Source organism: Pleurodeles waltl, chromosome 8 (assembly GCF_031143425.1).
Source record: "Pleurodeles waltl isolate 20211129_DDA chromosome 8, aPleWal1.hap1.20221129, whole genome shotgun sequence".
Taxonomy (NCBI): domain Eukaryota; kingdom Metazoa; phylum Chordata; class Amphibia; order Caudata; family Salamandridae; genus Pleurodeles; species Pleurodeles waltl.
In genome coordinates, this window is record NC_090447.1 from 799,750,870 (window position 1) to 799,773,213 (window position 22,344).

The 22,344-nt window shown below is 45.6% G+C and overlaps 1 protein-coding gene across 2 annotated transcripts in view; it reads left to right on the forward strand.

Annotated features, from left to right (window-relative positions):
- LOC138250304 (P2Y purinoceptor 8-like) overlaps positions 1-22,344 on the forward strand; it is a 319,845-nt gene that overhangs the window by 103,009 nt on the left and 194,492 nt on the right. The window lies entirely within an intron of this gene.

A 22,344-nucleotide genomic window follows, 5' to 3' on the forward strand; every position in this document is an offset into this window, starting at 1 on the left:
AGATTCAAATATGAGCATTTTCTGCAACAGGAGAGCACGACTATCGCTCTAAAAGGCTTATTTGAGCTGAGAAAGTGATAATGCATATAAGCAACTATGAAGTATGACAATGATGGAAAAGTTGATAACAGCACATTTTCTACTGTTCTGAAGCATTTCCCAGCTCATTAACCATTAATTTTCAACATAAATATCACTTGCTCGCTTGTATGCTAAAGTACGCCAAATGATGTTTAAAAAACTCCCTGCGGCCTTTAAACGCTGTTTTCATTGACTTCAATCCAATTCAAATATGAGCATTTTCTGCAATAGGAGAGCACGACTATCGCTCTAAAAGGCTTATTTGAGCTGAGAAAGTGATAATGCATATAAACAACTATGAAGTATGACACTGATAGAAAAGTTGATAACAGCACATTTTCTACTGTTCTGAAGCATTTCCTAGCTCATTAACCATTCATTTTCAACATAAATATCACTTGCTCGCTTGTATGCTAAAGTACGCCAAATGATGTTTAAAACACTCCCCGCGGCCTATAAACGCTGTTTTCATTGACTTCAATCCAGATTCAAATAAGAGCATTTTCTGCAATAGGAGAGCACGACTATCGCTCTAAAAGGCTTATTTGAGCTGAGAAAGTGATAATGCATATAAACAACTATGAAGTATGACAATGATGGAAAAGTTGATAGAAGCACATTTTCTACTGTTCTGAAGCATTTCCTAGCTCATTAACCATTAATTTTCAACATAAATATCACTTGCTCGCTTGTATGCTAAAGTACGCCAAATGATGTTTAAAACACTCCCCGCGGCCTTTAAACGCTGTTTTCATTGACTTCAATACAGATTCAAATATGAGCATTTTCTACAATAGGAGAGCACGACTATTGCTCTAAAAGGCTTATTTGAGCTGAGAACGTGATAATGCGTATAAACAACTATGAAGTATGACAATGATGGAAAAGTTGATAACAGCACATTTTCTACTGTTCTGAAGCATTTCCTAGCTCATTACCATTCATTTTCAACATAAATATCACTTGCTCGCTTGTATGCTAAAGTACGCCAAATGATGTTTAAAACACTCCCCGTGGCCTTTAAACGCTGTTTTCATTGACTTCAATCCAGATTCAAATATGAGCATTTTCTGCAATAGGAGAGCACGACTATCGCTCTAAAAGGCTTACCTTTTAAGCAAACCTGCGTCCTGAAGATGTCCTTCCTGCTTGGCGGCAAAGAGTGACCCTGTCCTCGCGCTGTGTCTGTTTTGTAGACGCAGCGCAAACGTCCTCTCTGCCGCCGATGCAGGGAGCGACGTTGCAAGAACGTTGCAACCTGCGCGCTTGCCAAAGGGGCCTGCGCGATGGGGGAAGGAAAGGTGCGCACGCGCGCGCGCCTTACAGGGAACATTGGTGGTGAGTGCACGTGAGCGGTGTGTGCTGATGGGCATGCTGGTGAATGGAGGTAGTGGCTGAGGATGTAGTGCATGCAGGTGTGAGTGGAGATGAGACTGGGAGGGAGGAGGACGACGTGGAGGAGGGGGACACAGTGGAGGCCGTGGATACTGGTATGTCTGCATGGGAATGATGCTTGTGTTAGTGCCTGTAGGATGTGTGGTGCTTATGTTTGCCTGAGCCACCCTTGTGTGATGAGGTGTGTGCATGCTTGTCTGATGGTGTGCTTGGGATAGGCTGAGGTACAGGGAAATGGGTCTGGGTGGAGGAAGTTGGAGGGGGGAGGCTGGACACAGGGACAATGGCTGCCATCAGTGCTGAGGCCAGAGCCTGAAAAGCTATCTGTTGGGCTGCGTGGCCAGAATGAATCCCCTTCAGGTATGCATTTGTTTGTTGCAAATGCCTCTCAACACCCTGGATGGCATTCAAAATGGTAGATTGCCCAACAGCGAGGGATCTCAGGAGGTCAATAGCCTCCTCACTGAGGACAGCAGGGCTGACTGGGGCAGGACCTGAGGTGCCTGGGGCGAAGGAGATGCCCACCCTCCTGTGTAAGCGGCCACGGGACACACGCTGAGGGGCTGCTGGGAGGGCGGTGCTGGTAGGGGGGATGGCGGCTGTACCTGTTGATGCGGGGGGCACAGAGGGGCCCGCCACCACAAGGGAGCTCCCATCAGAAGAGGAGTCGCTGTCGCTGAAGTCATCTCCTTTCCCCACCGAGGAGCTCCCCTCGCCCTCCGTCCCACTGGTGGCATCAGACTCTGTTGTCTCGCCCTCCAGGGCCAAGTGGGATGCAGCTCCCTCCTGCTCCGGTGCCACTGCTCCTCCACCTGATGATGCTATTGCACACAAGAACAGGGAGACCACAAAAAGGGTGGGGGAAAGACAGAAGAAAGACATGTTCAGTGCATGCAATACCACTACCGTTGGCGAACACTACAAACACAGCAGCCCTCTGCACTACGCCATGCACTTAGAGTTTCTAGAGTAATCACATGCCCATGGGGTGCAAGGCCTATGCCCGATTGCTGCACACATGGAAGTCACAGGAGCCTGACTAGATGGCTCTTACCACTGGTGGGGTTGGGGTTCCACATAGCCTGCCTCACAAAGGGTTCTTGCCTACAAAGCTCGCCCTGGCCTAGGGTAACCCACTGCCCACCTCCCCCACCCAGACACCTCGTAATGCGCACAGAGTCCGATGGATGTGACAGTACTCACCCCCTTGTGGCTGCTGTGATGCCCTCAAGCGCCCATCCAACTCCGGATACGCCACCGCCAGGATCCGAAACATCAGGGTGGTCATGGTGCAACGGGCACCCCTCCCACGTTGGGAGGCCATCCCCAGCTGGGCCGCCGCCGTCTTCTTGCTCCAGCGGTGAAGGTCCTCCCATCTTTTACGGCAGGGGGTGCTCCGTCTGTGGTGGACACCCAGGGTCTGGACATCCTTGATGATGGCACGCCAAATATCCTTTTTCTGGTGGGCGCTGACCTAGAGGAATAGTACAGGGGAAAAGCAAAAACTTTAATTGGCCGGACTGTTACAGTCATTGGCCCCTTGTCCTGATGCACATACACTGACCGTCTGCACATGCAGGCCTCAGTCCCCCCCATGTATCTTCTAACCACACCACTCCAAACAGGCGTTGCCCATGCAGCATGCTCACAGTGTACTCACCTGTTTGTCTGGAGGACCGTACAGTTGTGTGTACTGGGGGAGGACCCCATCCACTAACTTCTGCAACTCCTCCGAAGTGAAGGCAGGGGCCCTTTCCCCAGACACATGAGCCATCATTGCTTCCAGACTGAGGTCACAGCAGCACTTGCAGTGTAGGTCCTATCCTGTCGAAGGTCAGGTATCAAGTTAGTGAACAGACAGAAAATGGCGTGCATGTCCGCGGCGGTGCATACCGTCACCGCCGGCGTACACCATCATTGGCTCCTGGGACCCATAGGGTCCAATGTTAACCAATGCAGGATTGCGCAGCGGTCTTCAACTGCCTACCGCGACGAAGTAGAACGCTAGCGCAGTTACCTCACATCCCCTTGTCCCCCCTTACAGGTCAGGCAGCCGCCATTTCAGGGGGCCACATGGCATTAATAATAACTGTGTCACACCTATCTAGGCCTTGCATACACACAGTAACTGGCACATTGCTGATTTACAAATGTTTGCTACTGACATTTAGTTATACCTCAGTGTTGGCTGATTCTCTTCTTGCTGTTCTCCTCCATAGGGCACGTCTGCTGGGGCAGGTGATGAGTTGGCTGCATCCTCCGGTGTACAGACCGCTGGTGGGCCTGTCGACAATGGAAGAGAGACACGTAATAGTCACCTACAGAGTTGATAGTGCAACAATCCATGAACTGTGTGCCCAGTTGGAGCCAGACCTGATGTCACCTATCCGCCATCCTACAGGAATCCCCTCTCTAGTGCAGGTCCTGTCAGTACTCCATTTCCTGGCAGGTGGGTCTTTTCAAACAACAGTGGCCATTGCATCAGGGATGTCCCAGCCTATGTTCTCAAACGTGTTGTCCAGAGTGTTGTCTGCCCTGCTGAAACACATGCGCAGCTACATCGTTTTCCCTCAGGTGGAGGATTTGCCAACAGTGAAAGGTGACTTCTATGCCATGGGACATATCCTCAACATCATAGGTGCCATTGATGGGACACATGTGGCTTTGGTACCTCCCGCAGGAGTGAACAGGTGTACAGAAACCGGAAGAGCTACCATTCAATGAATGTGCAGATGGTATGTTTGGCCGACCAGTACATCTCCCATGTGAATGCCAAGTTTCCTGGCTCAGTGCATGAGGCTTACATTCTGAGGAATAACAGCATCCCTTATGTGATGGGGCAACTCCAGAGGCTCCGTGTGTGGCTAATAGGTGAGGAAAAGGACCCTATACCCTGTGAATAGTTGTCTGGGTATGGGGTGGTCCCTAAGGGTTAGTGTGTGTCTAACAGTTGTCCCTCGACATTTGCAGGTGACTCTGGTTACCCCAACCTGTCATGGCTACTGACGCCAGTGAGAAATCCCAGGACAAGGGCAGAGGAACGCTACAATGAGGCACATGGCCGAACTAGGAGAGTGATCGAAAGGACCTTCGGCCTCCTGAAGGCCAGGTTCCGGTGCCTCCATATGACAAGTGGTTCTTTCGCCTACTCACCAAAGAAGGTGTGCCAGATAATCGTGGCCTGCTGTATGCGGCACAACCTGGCATTGCGACGACAGGTGCCTTTTCTGCAGGAGGATGGTCCAGAAGGAGGTCTTGTGGCAGCTGGGGAGCCTGTGGACAGTGAAGAAGAGGCAGAAGAAAAGGATATCGACAACAGAAACAACGTTATCCAGCAATACTTCCAGTGAGACACAGGTAAGAAGATGTCACTGCCTCACACCTCTCATACAATTCTTAGACCTATCAAATGTCCGTCACTTAAACCCAGTGTATGGACCTTGACTTGTCACTTTGCCTTTCCATTTCACAGATGTGGGTCCCACTGTGTGACCTCTGCTATATTACCTCATAGACTAGAGCTGTGTTACATCGGTATGTTGACAATACAATCGACATTGCTATATTCCATAGTTATTGTACATACGCATTTGTGAAAGCACAGACTGCCTCCAGCTTGCTTTGTGATTCAAGGGTGTTTATTTCAGTGCAAAATAGTGGAGGGGGCTGTAAAATGGGCAGGGGTGATGGTGGAGGAATGTCCATGTCAGAGTCCAGTCTATTTGTTTCACAGGTGCATTGTCCAAAGGGGCATAGGAAGTGGAGCTAGGGTAGTTGATGGATGGACAGGGTGACGAAGTGGGACAGAGGGATGACATTCAGGGGAGTCTCATTTCCTGGCGGGGGTCTTGGCATTGTTCTCTGTCTTTGTCCTGGATCTCAGGGACCGCTTTCGGGGTGGTTCTCCTTCTGCAGGGGGTGGGGTGCTGGTGTCGTGGTCCTGTGGCGGTGCCTCCTGTCCACTAGCGCCCGCGGAGGTGGTGGGCTGTTCATCATCCAGGCTAGTGTCAGGGGCCCCTTGTAGTGCCACAGTGTCCCTTCTGGTGTTCACAAGGTCCTTCAACACCCCTACAATGGTGACCAGGGTGGTATTGATGGACCTAAGTTCCTCCCTGATCCCCAGATACTGTTCCCCCTGCAGCCGCTGGGTCTCCTGAAACTTGGCCAGTACCATTGCCATCGTCTCCTGGGTATGATTGTACACTCCCATGATGTTGGAGATGGCCTCGTGGAGAGTGGGTTCCCTGGGCCTGTCCTCCCCCTGTCGCACAGCAGTCCTCCCAGTTCCCCTGTTTTCCTGTGCCTCTGTCCCCTGAACTGTGTGGCCACTGCCCCCAGGTCCCTGATTTTCTTGGGTTGTTGGGTTTGCCTGGGTTCCCTGTAGTGGTGGACACACTGCTGCTTGAAGTGTCCTGGGGACAGAGGGATGGGTCCGCTGGGTGGGTGCTGTGCTGGTGTTTCCTGCGGGGGAGGCTCTGTGGTGGCTTGTGCCAGTGTCAAAGTATCCGACTGTCCCGAGGTCCCAGATGGGCCGGGCTGGTCATCTTTATCCAGTTGGACAGAGCTGCTGTCATCACTGTGGGCCTCTTCTGTGAGGGGAGTGGACATGTTTGGAACCTCCTGTCCAGTGACGTTGGGTAGGGGTCCTGCAGGGGTGTAAAGGCATGATTATTGCATATGTGTGTGCCATCGTGTGCAGTGGGTGGGTGGCCCTGTACTCCAGTGCTTACAATCTTGTGTAGGACCTTGTGTGATAATTGGTTTGGGGATCTGTGTGGGTATCTGTAGTGGACATGCTTTGGTGATGGGTGTCCATGCTTTGGTGTTGCATGCAGGGCTTGGTGTTGGGATGTGTGGGACATTTGTGAGGTGTTGGAGTGATGGGGTGAGGGTGGGGTATGTGATAGCAGGCAGGTAGGGTGGGGGATGTAATAGTTAAAATTTGACTTACCAGAGTCCATTCCTCCTGCTACTTCTGCGAGGCCCTCAGAATGCAGTATAGCCGAGACCTGCTCCTCCCATGTTGTTAGTTGTGGGGGAGGAGGTGGGGGTCCGCCGCCAGTCCTCTGAACTGCAATCTGGTGTCTTGAGACCATGGAACGCACCTTCCTCCGTAGGTCGTTCCACCTCTTCCTTGGATGCTGTACCACTGCATTGACCCTGTCTACGATTCTGCGCCATAACTCCATCTTCCTAGCTATGGAGGTGTGCTGCACCTGTGATCTGAATAGCTGTGGCCCTACCTGGGCGATTTCCTCCACCATGACCCTGAGCTCCTCCTCAGAGAATCTGGTGTGTCTTTGCGGTGCCATGGTGTGGTGTGGGTGATGTGTGAGGTGGTGTGTGTTGTGATGTGTGAGGGGATGTGTTTGTGTGTGTTGTCTGGGGTGCGTGTAAGTGATGGCGTTGTGTGCCTGTGGATGCTAGTATTGTTGATGGCGGTGTCTCTCTCTGGGCTTCTTTCTCAATTTTTGTCGTAGGGGTTTGTGGGTGGGTGTTTTATATTGTATTGAGTATGTGGGAGTGGTGTATGTATGTGTGTCAGGTGTGTGTATTTCGAATTGTCCAATGTGGTTGTGTTTTGTAAATGTGTGTATTTTGCGCGCGGCGGTGTGTACCGCCAATGGAATACCGCGGTTGAAAGACCGCCACATGGATTCGTGGGTCGTAGTGTGGGCGTATTCCCGTTGGTGTGACGGTGTTGGTTTTCTTAGCGCCAGTTTATCACTGACCTTTGGTGTGGCGGATTTGTGTGGGTGTCTGGATTTTGGCAGATTCGGGCCTGTGGGTCGTAATAGCTGTAGCGGAATTCGGCTGCCACAGCGGTGTGTTGGTGGTCTTCTGCACGGCGGTACGCGGGATTCACCGCCAATGTTGTATGAGGGCCATAAAACTAATAAAATATAATCTTCCACTTCATAACTGTAAAAATACTTATATACCTAATATTTATTCAAAAAGGAGTTATTTAAAAAAACAACTTCGTGTATGCCAAGCGGCCACATGGAACTTGGTAACTGCAAGAATTAAAAGATGAGAGGTATCCATTTTGACCGGGGAATGGAATAAGCAGGGCAAAAAAACATAAAATCTTCTACAGTTTCTGAGCTACCACAACAAGCTGAACATCAGAGAGTGGAGTTGGTCCCCAGCTTTTTGTTATGGACAACAACGGTAGACTCCCAAAATTAAAACAAGCATACAGCCCTTCCCCAGTAAATCAGGTATGAGATCTAAATATGGTTCATACTGAGGATACCACTTAAAGTCAGTAAATAGATTGGTCAACCGATCATATGATTTACAACAGATGGAATAATTTCTTACATAGGACCAATAAGCTGTTTTCAAGATAGTTTAATGGGATTTTTCCAGATTTTGTGGGTTCTCCCAGAAGCCTCCCAGTCCCAAAATACGAAACCACTTTGACACATGTCTAAGCCATGGAATAGCAACCAAATTTGGTCTCTTTAGTAAGTTGAGGAGGGAATGCCTATATGTGACAAGTTCAGGAACAGTCCAAATCCTTATCCAGAATATTAAGGGTCTCCAGGCTATCAAATCGGCTATACGGTTGAACCTGAGGTCCAAAAACATTGGAACACCATTAATTTTGTTTTACTAACGTTCAACTCCAAACCATAATCCGTACAAAATGCTTTGAATCTATCAATGAGGATTTGGAGGCCCATAGGGGTCTGAGAAATAAGAAGGGAATCATCAGCAAAAAGTAGGATAGGGATTTTCTGCGCATTCAGTGTGGGAGCATCATTCTGACAGGAGGATAGTATCTGTACCACCTCATTAATAAATAAGGTAAATAAAATAGGGGCCAAAACACAACCCTGGCGAACTCCCCTCTGAATGGGAATATTTTCTGTCAACTCTCCTTGATTGCCCCATCTCACTTGCACGTATGTGTTTTCATGCAGCCGCTGTAAGAGGTAAATTATGTTAATTAGGGTACCCAATCTATGTAATACTTCCCATAGTTTTTCCATTGGGACCAAGTCAAAAGCAGATCAAAGGTCCACAAAGACAACATATAAATATTGCTTGGCAAGGACAACATATTTCCAATTTAAAGGCACCAGTCTAAAAACCTGATCTAACGTACTGGTTTTTGGGCGAAAGCCCACCTGTAACGAGGAAAGGACCTGCTGATCTTGTACCCAACTTGTTAGCCTCTCCAAGAGCTGTTTAGCAAAAAATTGCTGTAGATTATCAATAAGGCTAATAGGTCTATAGTTAGCTGGGGAATTTACATTACCCTTTTTATAAATAGGGATTATTTTGGCCCCTTTCCAAGTCCTCGGGATTGCATCACCTTCAGCAATTTTGTTCGAAATCAGATTTATATACCAGGACCAAATAATTGGTTCTGATTTATATGTATCTCCTGGTATCTTATCCGGGCCAGGTACTTTACCTGATTTTAGAGAGTTAATTGCAGTTTATGGTTTCCTCTAGGGAAAAAATGATGCAACCCTCAGAGGTTCAAGTGTCCAATCTTAGTAAATCTAGGCAATCACTCGAACTGGCCAGCAATGGGGAAACTAAATCACAAGTTTGGAGATTACAAATTGAAAGATTGCAAGGAGTAACATAAAGTTGGGTAAAGTGATCCACCCAACTCTCAGGTTGTATGTGATTCCTGATGTTGCTCTTCCCCCTCTTTGTCTTTTAGACAATAATTCCCAAAACATCATATTGTTATTAGATTTGGTAGCATCAAGCAATTTCTGCCACACAGAGTCTTCCCATATCTTTTTTGCTTGCATTATAGCCTCCTTATATATGCTTCTAGCTGATTGGATCTCTCCGGGGGAGCTGATCATAATGGCAGTTTTTAGTACAGACTTAGCCTTTGTGCAGTCCTCATTGAACCATTCATTGCTGTGCTTATTAGCATCGAGAGGCATGGAGGAAGTCTTTTTTATAAAAGAAATTCTGCAAGTTCTTCAGCATATCTTCATGGATATTAAGAATGGTAATGTTATTAGGTTTGTGCTCCTCATAAGCTGCCATTTCATCAACAAACAATTTGTAAATCCCACTTATCAAATAGGGGTTAGACAACACCTTTGGCCAACAAACCCTTGTGTGATTATTGTCCAGCAGTGGAGTTGGAACCACTGTACGTTGATCGTTCAGTGACCTCCTGAATGCATCCCTGTGCAAGGTAAGAAGCAAACGGTTATGGTCACTCTTGCACCAGGGTTCCACCTTCATATCCTTTAAAGAAGGCCACAGCCTGACATGCACTAGACAGTAATCAATTACACTGGTGAACATACCTCGTTTGAATGTGGGCACAGTATTTAAATCAGAAGGCATACAACCATTACAGGCCCTAAGTCCATACTTTAAACATAGGGAAGCCAGCTGGGAGGCCACACAAGACCTAGTACATTGGCGGTCATTGATTATCTGTGGGATTCCCCAGAATTCATCTTCTTCGTCCGTTAATCCGCTATTCAAATAAGAAGGTTCAAAAGTGCAATTCAAATTGCCTGCTATTGCTATAATAGTCGAGGGGTGCAAGGTATCCAAAAATTCAGACAATTGGACCAGGGTCTGGGACTCAGATCCCCGAGGGACAGACCGAGCATAAACATTAATTAAAATAATCTTAAAATCCTGATGAAATGTGAATTGTACTCCCATTAGATCAACTTAATCTATTTTCAATAACGAATGGTCACATTGCAATTTCTTATTTAAAAGCACCAAAAGACCTCCTTTAGCACGACCTAGACCCTTCTCTGGTGGTTGAGCTGGGGTGCTATATGAGAAAAACCCACTTATATAGATTTGCTCTTCGGCCCAAGTCTCCTGAAGGAGACAAACATCCTGATTGTTGATATAAGTAACCCACTCTGGATCTCCCAGCTTCCTATCAAGTCCAGCTAGATTCCATGTCATTATAGATAGCTCAGAGTTGGCTACCTCAACTCCAAGAATAGGGCGGCTGCCTCCTTTAAATGCATATCCCCATTAGATACCCCAAGATGCACCTCCTGATCAACATTTAGTCATTCGATAACTGACAATTTGTAAGGGGTTTTAGATACCATATGTGGTTCACTTTCTTGGAGGAGGTTGGCCTTTTGAAAGACGTAGATGGACGAGTACAGGGTGGATTTATTGCGAGGCTAATGCCAACCCCTCTCATATCCCTAAGATGGCATGGTCGAAATTCAAAGTCCATAAGTTGGTCCGCCAGTAACCTATCAGCAAGATAAAACAGAAATAAAGTCAGAATTTGACCTCAAATGGCTGCATATGCCCACCTTAAGAATGTCAGTGCGGATGACTGAAAGACAATTACGCCGGGCATGTATCCAGTGAATGACCTTGTTAGTCAAGGACTCATGGTTCTCAAAGGAGACAAACTGCAGCTTGGGCACATCAACCATATACATGATACTATCTTTGCTTCTTGATCCTAGACCCTGTTCCATAGGGGCAGGCCTCCTAGCATCGTACTGTGTAGTAGCATCAATGAAGGGTTTAGAAAATTTGGTGGGAAGTGCAGGGGAGCTAACCGCCCCACCAAAAACTTGGGCGGTTGCATTCCCCCTGGGCCCATCATCAGAAACATCGGGCTGGGCATCAATATGGTTATGGGTCACCAGGGAATTCCTAATGTTAGGAGCTCTATTGTGCTTCCGCCTTACACTTACAGGCTCTAACTGATAGCCCACTCCACAATATACAGGTGGATTATTTGAGAGGGGCATAGCTGTCCCCAAAGGGGGTACCAGCTTCTAACCTTAATTTAGACATAACAGGGCTGCCACCCCCTTGCCTCCCCATTGAACGGCTGACATCTACAACCACATTTCTGCATCAATTTCTCCTTCATTGTTCCCATTAGTGATAGAACCAAGGTCTTAACTTCGTCCACCTTCTGAAGAACAAGGGCCAAATCAATTCCCTTGTCTAGCAATTGCAGTCCATCAGAGACTGGGGGAATTAATCAGGATATTATCATCAGTAACGACTCCGGGCAAAGTACATGTAGGACAAACAGGAAGGCCCCCTTCCTCTGCCAATGGCCTAAACTGATTTCTGCACAATATATTGGGGACCACCCTACCCACTAGGCTTAGTGGGGGAAACCTTAGTGCCCTTGGGAGGGGCGCCCTCTGACATAACGGAGCATCTAAGACACTGCAAGGTGTTGCAGATGATGGAGGCGAGGAGTTTTCCCTAGGGGCATGGGGTTCCACATTTATAACAGTCTCCATGGGGTAATAAGTTGATTGCATCCTCTTCTTACTCTTAAATATTTTCGGAATTTTCCCCCTCCCAGATGTACCACTCTTAATGGGTGGTGAGTGAGAGTTGCTCTTTAGAATGGCCTCTACCTCTTCAAACAACAAGTCAATTTCGTCTAAAGAGTTAGTTCCTTTGGTGGTAACAGAACTCACTTCATTGCTGGAGCATTTTTTGAGTTTTTTTGTGCCACTCAATGGTACAGGAGCGTCTACAGCTTTCCGTTTTCCCATTGTATAACAGTGAAAGTAAGATAAAGTAAGAAAAGCACAGTGGAACCAAAATCAAAGACACTTACTTCTTGCAATCAAAGGAGTATGACCTGCCTGGCCTCTATCGGGCGATGATGCACGCGTCCCACGTGGCGTGAGAGGAGCGTCAATTTATGGCCCAATGGAAGGCAAAGGAGCCCTGGAGATGAAGTCCCACCCCGGGCAGAAGTGTTAATGTGCAGAAGTCTCTCACCTCAGCGCGCGTCCCACGCAGTGTGAGAGTAGCGTCAACTTATGGCCCAATGGAAGTTGAAGGAATGTGGGCGATGAAGTCCCACCCTGGGCAGAAGTTTAAATGTGCAGAAACCTCTCACCTCAGCGTGCATCCCGCGCAGCATGAGAGGAGCGTCAATTTATGGCCCCATGGAAGGCGAAGGAACCTGGGGGATAAAGTCTCACCTCAGGCAGAATTTTTAATGTGCAGAAGCCTCTCAGCTCAGCGCGCGTCCCGCGCGGCTTGGTTCTTCCTTGAGTGTCGAGAGGTGAGTCGTTTCCCTTCAGTGTTCTGTTTCCGCCATGCTTTTGATGGTGTTAGTACAGCCTCGGAAAAGCTGGCGGATTGGCGTGTTGTAATGCAGTTTGTGGTACATTGTCTTCCGCCTGGCTGTTGGCGGTTACTGCCGCGGTGTTTGCTGCTACTGCCATGGCAGTTGGTATGTTAAAGTGGCTGTAATGAGGGCCTTAGTCTGTTACAAGGATCTTTGCTAAGACTTTTACTTCTGGGTTCAGAAGGGAAATGGGGCGAGGTGCAGGACGTCGGTAGTCTGCCTTCCTTAAGTATGACCACTATGGTGGTGAGTCTTTGGTCCTCTGGGAGAAGTCCCTCCATCCTAGCCATCTGAAACGTTTCTAACATATGTGGAGCCACAATATTGTCATGGCCTTAAAGAGTTCCACCGGGAGTCCACTAGGGCCCGCTATCTTCCCCGAGGCAATCTCCCCTAAGGCCTGCTGCACTTCTTCCACTGTCAGGTCCTGATCCAGCAGTTCCTGTCGGTCCCTGTCAACTCCACCAGCAGGAGGTCCAGCAGAAGCTCCTCACAGTCTTCTTAGGTAGTGGCCGCCTGGGAGGAGTATACTCATTTACAATAGGTAGTAAAGGCCTCACATAAAGTCATTTTCATTACTATACGTTATTCCAACACCAGCCGCGCATGGCCTTTGGCTGTGTGCGGGCGGGGTTGGTGCCAAAGCCTGGCCTTGCAGCCAAGCCCTTCTAACCTCCCAACCCCACGCCACAGGACAGCACAGGTTGGCCACAGGGCCTGTCTCTGATAGTGGATGTGTGAGTGGGTGTCTGTGTGTCTGAGTGGGTCTGAAAGTGGGTGTGTGAGTCTATGAGTGGGTGCAGGAGTGTCATAGTGGGTGTGTGAGTGGGTGCCTGAGCCTCTGAGTGCATGTATGAGTGAATGAGTTGGTGGATGAGTGAGTCTGTGGTTTTTCTTTCAAATTTTTCCATAATCGCAAATGTTTTGCAAATAATTCACAGTAATTTGCAAAACGTCATTAATTTTCACGAATATCAAGCGCTGTGATGCAAAATTATATTAAACCTATGATTTGCCCCTAATATCACACCCCGGGGGTCAGGGTACCTTTACCCTGACCCCTTATGCAACTTTCAATTTTAATTTTCATCCCCTGGGACTGTGCACCGTCAAATAAAATGGTGGTTGCAACTTCCTAGTCAGTTGCGGTTAGCCAATTGCACTGTTTCTTTTCGCACGCATATTTGTGAAAATTTACAAATGTTCACGATTTATTTGCAAAATAATCAGGATATATTCACGGGCAGCCATATACAAATTTATTATCCCTTAAATTTCTCCTAAACTACAGAATTGATTTACACCAAATAACAAAAAGCACAATCTGACTACCGACAGCTACTTTCCTGCCAAATTTGGTGTAATTCCGTCCAGTGGTCTGGGCTATAGATGTGTTGACAGGTCTGATGGGAAATAACATGGGAAATGCAATGTTTTTTGAGCCCCCTTTTTTCTCTGCTCCCACTTGATGGACCGCCCCAAAACTTCCTGTGCGCAACAAGAATCACTGGGCCACTTTTTTTCAGAAAATTTCAGAAGATTCGGCAAACGGTGCCAAAGATATAGGCAAGTCAAAAGACGCTTTTTCTATGGAAACATGGTCCTAACCTAACTACCTTTTGGTGACTACTACTAGGTAATAAGTTGTAAGGGTTAAGTTGTAATTGATGTTATTTGTATTACTTCAGTAGTAGTGTACAACAATTCATAAATAATCTGCGAGCCACTCTCTTGTATTCTAGTCAGCTGGGCATTTATTCTTTGTAATCGGGGGTCTTTCAAAGGTCCATTTGCTCTAAGCATGTATTAACTCCATGATTTTTCAAACAAAGTCTGCTGATAAGGACAATATTACTATCTCAACTGATCCAGACAGTTTAAATCTCATTTTCAACTCGCTTTTGCAAATGTATCTATGTTCTTCCTGTTCAGAACTGTTGAAATACAGCTTTCTTTTTTTTCGAAAACATGGTATTGATTTTAATAGCTAATGTTCTCTACATTTCCATAACACTCTCTAGCAGGTGTTATTGCCCTCAAACTAAACGGATACCTGCCACCCTGAACCTGACTTAATAGAACTAGACTTTATAAAAAGGAACAACAATATTTTTCCCTTTCAGTGCACCCTTTACCCCATATGTATCACATTTGTTTAGCTGCCTCTGTACAGTAGCCAGTGAGTGTCCCTGAAGGCACACCTTCCCTCCAACCATGGGCCTCAGATGTTAACTATATAATTCTCTTGGTGTGTGTCTTTGACAGCTGCTACACCTCCACTATGAAAAATAATTCTACATAGGACTCCGCCCTTATGCCTGGAAACGGAACCGGGTTACAACATGTAAAAAAACAATAATTGTTCCGTGGGACTCTCTTTCACATATCATTAATCCGGTCCTCTCTCTTCTTAAGCAAAATATTTTACTCCATTTATTCTCAAAATATATGAGATAGTTAACAAAGTCAATTATAGTGCAGACAGCGCAGTGCTCAAAAGTGCAGGGTTGTGCAATATTTACGGTAATCCATATATACACAGTGGGACGTCTTTAAAAAGTTTGTAACCAAACAACAGTTTGTCAGATATCAATAGGTTACTGCCTACAAATTAATTGAACAACAGACAATCCCATTTTATATTGTCGACGTTTAAACCCTTTTCTTAATTATAAGGGTCTCATCAGGACAAAAAATGCTATCTGGCACTTCACCTATCAGGGCAAAAATATATAGAGAGATACGTTTACTAAATATGCATTAGACTTGTTTGTCCTAATGGAAAATGAATAAATTGTGCCTATACTGCCAACAATGCTTTTGACAAACCAGTAACCCTCTACCTCACACTTGTGGGGCATCCCTAATCATAATGGATTACTTCTAAGGGAGGGTCCTGTCCCAGTACCTATCTAGAGACAACCCCTATGTCTGAGTATGATAATTTTACCAGTTCTGGTGACCAAGGACATTCACATCAATCCTGTTCCTAGACAGATTGTGTGAAAAAGTGTAAATATATATATGTCTATATATAGGAAGCACCTCAAGTAAGCAGCCACCGTGAGCTAATTGGCTGTTACTCACCAATTTATTTGTCTTCTCATCATTGGCACCTTTCCTATAAACCGGACGAACCAACACTTAGACTAAATCATAAAATGTTGCTTGTATGTTGCCCTATCATAAGTGTCACACATACGTAACCCTCCCAGGGTCCTCATAAAAGAAGGAGAATTGAATTCCTCACAAGTAATTTAAACATTGCCAATAACACTGCTCAAACCACCTTTTTCTGTGCAATGTATCCAAAAAGTATTTACCATATGCCCCCGGGTAAATTGCACTTTGTAGCATCGAGCCGTATGCACTTTAATTTACTTTGTTTGTTATCTGTCTCATATATTTTAGGATAAATGGAGTAAAATATTTTGTATAAGAAGAGAGAGTTGGTTTAATGATATGTGAAAGGGAGTCCCATGGAACGATTATTGTTTATTTACACCTCCACTCTGGTCTGTTTCTTGACCTGAGTCCGAAAATCAGATTGACCCTGGCCTGGACCAAGTGCATTCAGCCTCTCTTTCTTTCCATTAGTGCCACTTCATCTTCCTTTCTGCTCCTTCTGGACCTGAGCTCTCAACAGTCTAGACACATTAGAGGAGGCCCTGCTGCCTGTGCACCCCAAGGGGACGAAATCCCTGTACCCCTTGTTAGACCTGGCATCCTTGGTGTGGTCTCCCCTGTCTTTTTGCCTCTGCTTCCTATGTTTTGATTGTGTGCTGGACTTTGTTTTTGCTGGTTTTGGTACTCTGGGCCCTTTACAACTGCTGACCAGTGCTAACATGCCAGGGTTCCCTGTGTAAATTGTATGTGTAATTGGCTTTTCCATGATTAGCATTTTTGATTTACTAGTAAGTCCCTCGTAAAGTGCACTAGAGGTGCCCACAGGGCCTGTAAATCAAATGATACTAGTGGGTCTGCAGCACTGGTTGTGCCACTCACATGAGTAGCCCTGTAAACATAGCTCAGCCCTGCCACTGCAGTGTCTGTGTGAGCAGTTTTAACCTGCCAATTCGACCTAGCAAGTGTACCCACTTGCCAGGCCCATAACTTCCCTTTTTTATACATGTAAGGCACCCCTAAGGTATGTCCTAGGTAGCCCCATGGGCAGGTTGCAGTGTATGTTAAAGGTGGGACATGTACTTTTGTGTTTTACATGTCCTAACAGTGAAGTACTGCCAGATTATGATTTTCACTGTTGCCACTGTTGCAAGGCCTATCTCTCTCATAGGTTAACATGGGGGCTGGCTTTACATATGTTTTCAGTGCAGTTTCCCTTTGGGAGCAGATAGAGATTGGAGTTTGGGGTCTCAGAACTTACAATTTTAAAATACATCTTTTGGTAAAGTTGTTTTTGAAATTGCCAGTTTGAAAATGGCACTTTGAGAAAGTGGGCATTTTCTTGCTTAAACCATTCTGTGTCTTTGCCTGCTTGTGTATTCCCTGTCTGGGTCAGACTGACAGTTTGACTGTGACTCTCCACTAGACAGTGACACAAAGGGAGCTGGAGTGTAGCCTGCATATCCTGATGGGCCTGATGGAGGGAGGAGTGGTCACTTACACCTGAATGGGCTGTGCCTGGCCTCACACAATGCAGTCTCCAACCCCCTGGTGTGAGTATGGAGCCAGGCCTGGGCAAGGCAGGATCTTGTGAACAACAGAGACTTTCCTTTGAAGTTTGCCTACTTCAAAGACAGAAAGGGATATAAGTAGTGGATTCAAAACCCCAGATTTTCAGATTACTTCTGGAACCAAGAGGAGCCTCTGCCAAAGAGAAGAGCTGGAGAAGGAGTACTGCCCCTTTGCCTGTGACTGTGCTTTGCTAAGTTGGCCTGCAGTTGCTACTTCTGCCTGAAAGAGGACAAAGGCTAGACTTTGTGGTATATTCCTGCTTGTTAAGTGTCTCCAAGGGCTTGGACTGAGCTTGCCTCTTGCTTTGAAGTCTCTGGGCCATGAAAGACTTCCTCTGCCAGCACTTGGACTCTCCAATGAGACTCCTTCCCTGCCAAGTGGTGCCCTATCCAGTCCCTGGGCCCTTGAAAGGTGAAGCAAGTAGAAAAAGGGCCGCAATCCACACACAGGAAGCTGTGTGGGGAACATTTTGACACACCACCTGCAATGCGTCTGTAAAATTGACGCAAACCACTCGCAGCATGGTTTTTCCATCACTGTGTGGCCAGATTTCACATGCATCGTTGCTGGGCATCAAAATCATCGTGAACCTGAGCAGATCGAGGTGCCCCGTCCAAAAATCAACGCATTGCTCTCTTGCAGGAGAGAAAAACTATGCATCTCCTACCCGACTGGAGAAGAAACGACACATGACATCACTTGTGAGTAAGGAATCGACGCATCGCCGACTTTTTCGATGCACATTTGCCTGAGCGGCATTAATTTTGATGCAAACCAGTTACTTTGTGTAACAACAATGTTTTTCATTATTTTCTATGGAGTAAGATTTTATTACCTTAAAAATTCATAACTTTACTTGTTTATGTTGGATTTTTGTCGTTTTGGTTTTGTTTGTTTTAGATAAATATTGGCTATTTTTCTAAACTTGTGTGGTGTCTATTTTGTAGTGTTTTCATTGTACAACTGTGTGTGTTGGTACAAATACTATACACATCGCATTTGGGATAAGCTTGACTGCTTGTGCCAAGCTACCAAGGGGGTGAGCAGGAGTTGTCTTAGGAGTGTAACTCCCTTACCCTGACTAGAGTGAGGGTCCCTGCTTAAACAGAGTGAAAATTGACTGTCAACCAGAGACCCCTTTTCTAACACCCCCCAACCAGACCTGTTCACAAAAAAGTGTGTTTTATCTTGGAAGATGATCTTCAGTATAGCTGGGCATGAAAGCACATAATTCAGACCCACAGCCCTCAGTTTTTATGTAGCTGAATTGAAGGATATATGCTGCTTCTGAATTATGCTGGTAGAGTCCAGGAATAACAGGATTTTGCAGACCTGAAAATGTTCCTCTCCCTTCTCCCTCACTGCATGGAGTATTAGGTCCTGGTCTCCATAGTTTAAGAAGTAGGCTTTCAAAGACCTGGGTACTACCAAAAGGAGAGACATGAGATTGATGAAGCTATGGGCTCACTCTAGCAGAAACAGAAGGGGATAGCTGCCATTGATAGCCTACCATTTAGACATTCATCTAAAAATTGGTAGGGCTTGGATCCCTCTACTCCCTCTGGGAACCCCTAGAAGCCTTATGTTGTTGTGGCAGGAAGTACGCTCCACATGCTTGACCTGCACTTTCAGTACAGAGGAGGACAACTCCAGCCAGCTCACCTTAGACCTGAAGTCCTGCACTGTATATTCCTGTTCAGAGATGCGTCCCTCCGACTCTGTCAGCTGATCCAGTGTAGTAAGGATGTCCTGCTGGAGAAAAGCGATGTCCATCCTGACTTTCCCCTTTTTTTGTCTCAAGCACCTGTCAGATCTTTAAATGGCCTGGAGAATCTGGTCGGTCGAGCTGGAGACTGCCATCCAGAGCACCACTTTGTCCCCAAAATGGGCACTATGCTTTTGGGGGTCTCTGGAACAGGGTGCGAGTAAGAGGCTTGGCAAGTCTTTCTATTTTATCCAGTTTAGGAATCATTGCTGTCTTGTCTCTGTCCATAAGTTGTGGTTCACCACACCCAGTCATGCAAGGGGAGCCAAAAGATCCCGGTGCCATTCTCTTGATCACAGGTGTGGGTTTCCAATGCTTACAGCTGGACGGTGCGGCCACGGTGCCTTTTATTAGGTCTTCACTTGCACTCGGCATGTGCTTCGGGCAGGCTCACAGGGGTTACACTCTGCCAAAACAGAAGTCTGAAGACCCAGTCTCAGGGGGTCCTTCAGCTGTACAGGAGAACTGATGGAGTCTTACTGCCTAGCTTGTGAGGCACGGAACTTGTAGTTGAGTACTCTTTAAGCAGCTGCCTTCTTGCTAGCAGAGGGAGCAATTTGCAAGTAGTTTTCCTTTGCATCTGCAATAGTCCAGGTCATATACCTCTAATGCCGCCCTATAGATCACCCCGACTGGCCAGTGTGTCATCTAGCTCCAAGGCACAGGAGTCACTCTTGATGCAGCAGTGACATCAGCCCAACTCCGCCACCTTTGTGGTTCCTGCTGCCACAACCCTGCTCCAGTGTTCACAGCTGAGGCATTGAGTCCGCCAGGGATTGCCCACAACCACCCCAGGGCTTCCGGCAGCCCCTTGCAGTGAACTTCTAGCCCTTTGCTTCAGTGCCCCAAACTTTGGGGGCAAGCCCACCACCTACACCACATGGTTAGCCTGCAAGGGTTTCCACCTACAGTTTTCTGCTTGGCAGCAGGGATGCCGGGAGCACGACACTTTCAACACCTTACCACCCTATTGCCTGGAATCACTTTGGTGTCTGCACCCTGCCTTACCTTGATAGAGTTTCGATTTCTGCAGCAACCCACTATCACCACAGCCCACCCAAGCAGCCACCCTTCAGGCCCACAAGGCCCTGCAAGGCCACTACCAGATAGCACTCCACTACTGCAACAGCTGACTGCCATGTTAGGCCCAACGAGGTTGGGGCAGCCACCACCTGGAATCATCAATTCTCATCCCTTGTGGCTGAATATTGGTCGACCTTGGCACCAGGGGTGTAGTCGACCAAGTCCCACTTGTTTACTGTTTATGGCAGACCAGAAGGGTTAGGATGCTTAGTGCAGACATAGGAGCACTGTTAAACGGCAACCATCATCTTGTGAGCCAAACTATGCAATGAATACAGCTTTCTAAGTCTATAATATTACAGGGCACCAACCTCCTTAGTTGTAAATTAGTTTGAAAATAATAACATATTGATTACCATAATTTTAACATAAAAAACTATACTCCCAATACCCCAGTAAACCACACTATTCAGATTATGAAATCAAATCAAATTAAATGTTTCTTTTTGTGATTAAAAAATAAAGTAAAACCAAATAAATTAATAACATAATGTAAATTAAACAGTCTCCAATCAATTTCCAATGAACCACACAAGCTGAAAAAATAACAAAATGTAAATATTAATAATTTTACAAATAATTATAAGTAAAATGCTATAAAAAAGAAAGACACATGAAATCGATAGTAATAGTAGAATGTTTTAGTACACTATATTTAAAGAGTGATATTATTTACAAAGTTAACAAAGAACAATAAACTTACCCTTGATATTCTGTCCAACCATAGTTTTTCACTGCCAATATTTCAACCATTATGTTATGGACACACAATATTTTGGAGTTGATATTCAGTTGCCACACTGAATAACTTTTACAAATATTAGACCACTTGGTGTTTGTTTTTTCACTAAAGTTCTAAGGGCCACTGTTTGTAATTAAAATACCCTAAAAGTGAGAGTTTAAAAAAGTACCTAAAAAAATCTGTTTAAAATCTTTGTATTCGTATGTATGTTTATTCGAGTACACACAACAAATTCGAAACATTAAGCTTTTCTGCATTAGAGAACACAGAGACCACCAAGTTATGTATAAGACAATGCAAATGAGAGCTGACTTCTCTGCCAAACCCTAGGTCAAATTCTATTTACCACATAATATAGTTTATATCACTCACTTGTTAGGTGCCACTTTAAAAGCTGCATACAATTTGTGATCTAGGAAAAACATAGGCGCCAAAGCTTCATTTACTGCAGTTCACTTATGAAGTAAGCACAGAAAAGGACATTACTTAATGAAATAGTGATATACATCATCTTTACCGACCATACATGCATAAGAACAACAACCAGTGGCAGAATTTAAGCAGCACTGCAAGGCCTTTTCTCTGAGGGCCACGCCAGTCTGTGATTAATCTATCTAAACTGTCCAGGATGCACATTGTTGTATAGTACTTATGTCCTTGCATATAGAGTATTAATGTGCTCTATTCGGATAGTCACAACGATGTATGTAAAGCTGCCTCTCCAGATATAGACTATGCAGGCAGTCAAGACTTACTTCTAGAGGGGATAGTCGATTAGGAAAGCCTATACTTTGTAACAGAGTAATCACATATAACTAAATTAATAACCAAAGCAGAGCAACAAGTTGTGTTCAATAAAAAGAATAGGGGCCTAATTTAAAGTTAAGCGGGAATGGAACATCCTCTTACTTCTGAATTACTGAACTTAGAGTATCATTAGCAGGTGCAATTTCCTGTTCTAATCTATACTAATAAACAGTTTAGTTTATTTCTGCAGTTAATAAAACTATTACATAAGATAAAGCCATAAAAAAAAATAAACTAAAATCATTTCTGTTAAAAAGGGCTGTTAGACCTAACATCCTTGGTGTGGTATTCCTTCAAACGTTTTGCCTTCACCCCCTTAGCTTGCTGAACTCAGTTTTGTTGGCTAAACTGGCCTACACCTTATTGGTACATTTATTTTACTTATAATTCCCTAGTGTATGTACTACATATACCCAGCGTCTTTAAATTAAATGCTACTATTGGGCCACAGCACTCATTGTGCCCCCCACTAAAGAAGCCTTCAAAACATGTCTCAAGCCTGTCACTGCAGTCTATAGTGAAGTTTTCGACTTGGCAACATAAACCATTTGACGGGCCGAAACCTTCCTTTTTGATACTTATAAAGCAATCCTATGGTATGCCCTAAAGGCTAATAGATCAGCGTGCATTGTATTTAAAAAGTAGGGCATGTGGGTTTGTTTTACATATCCTAGC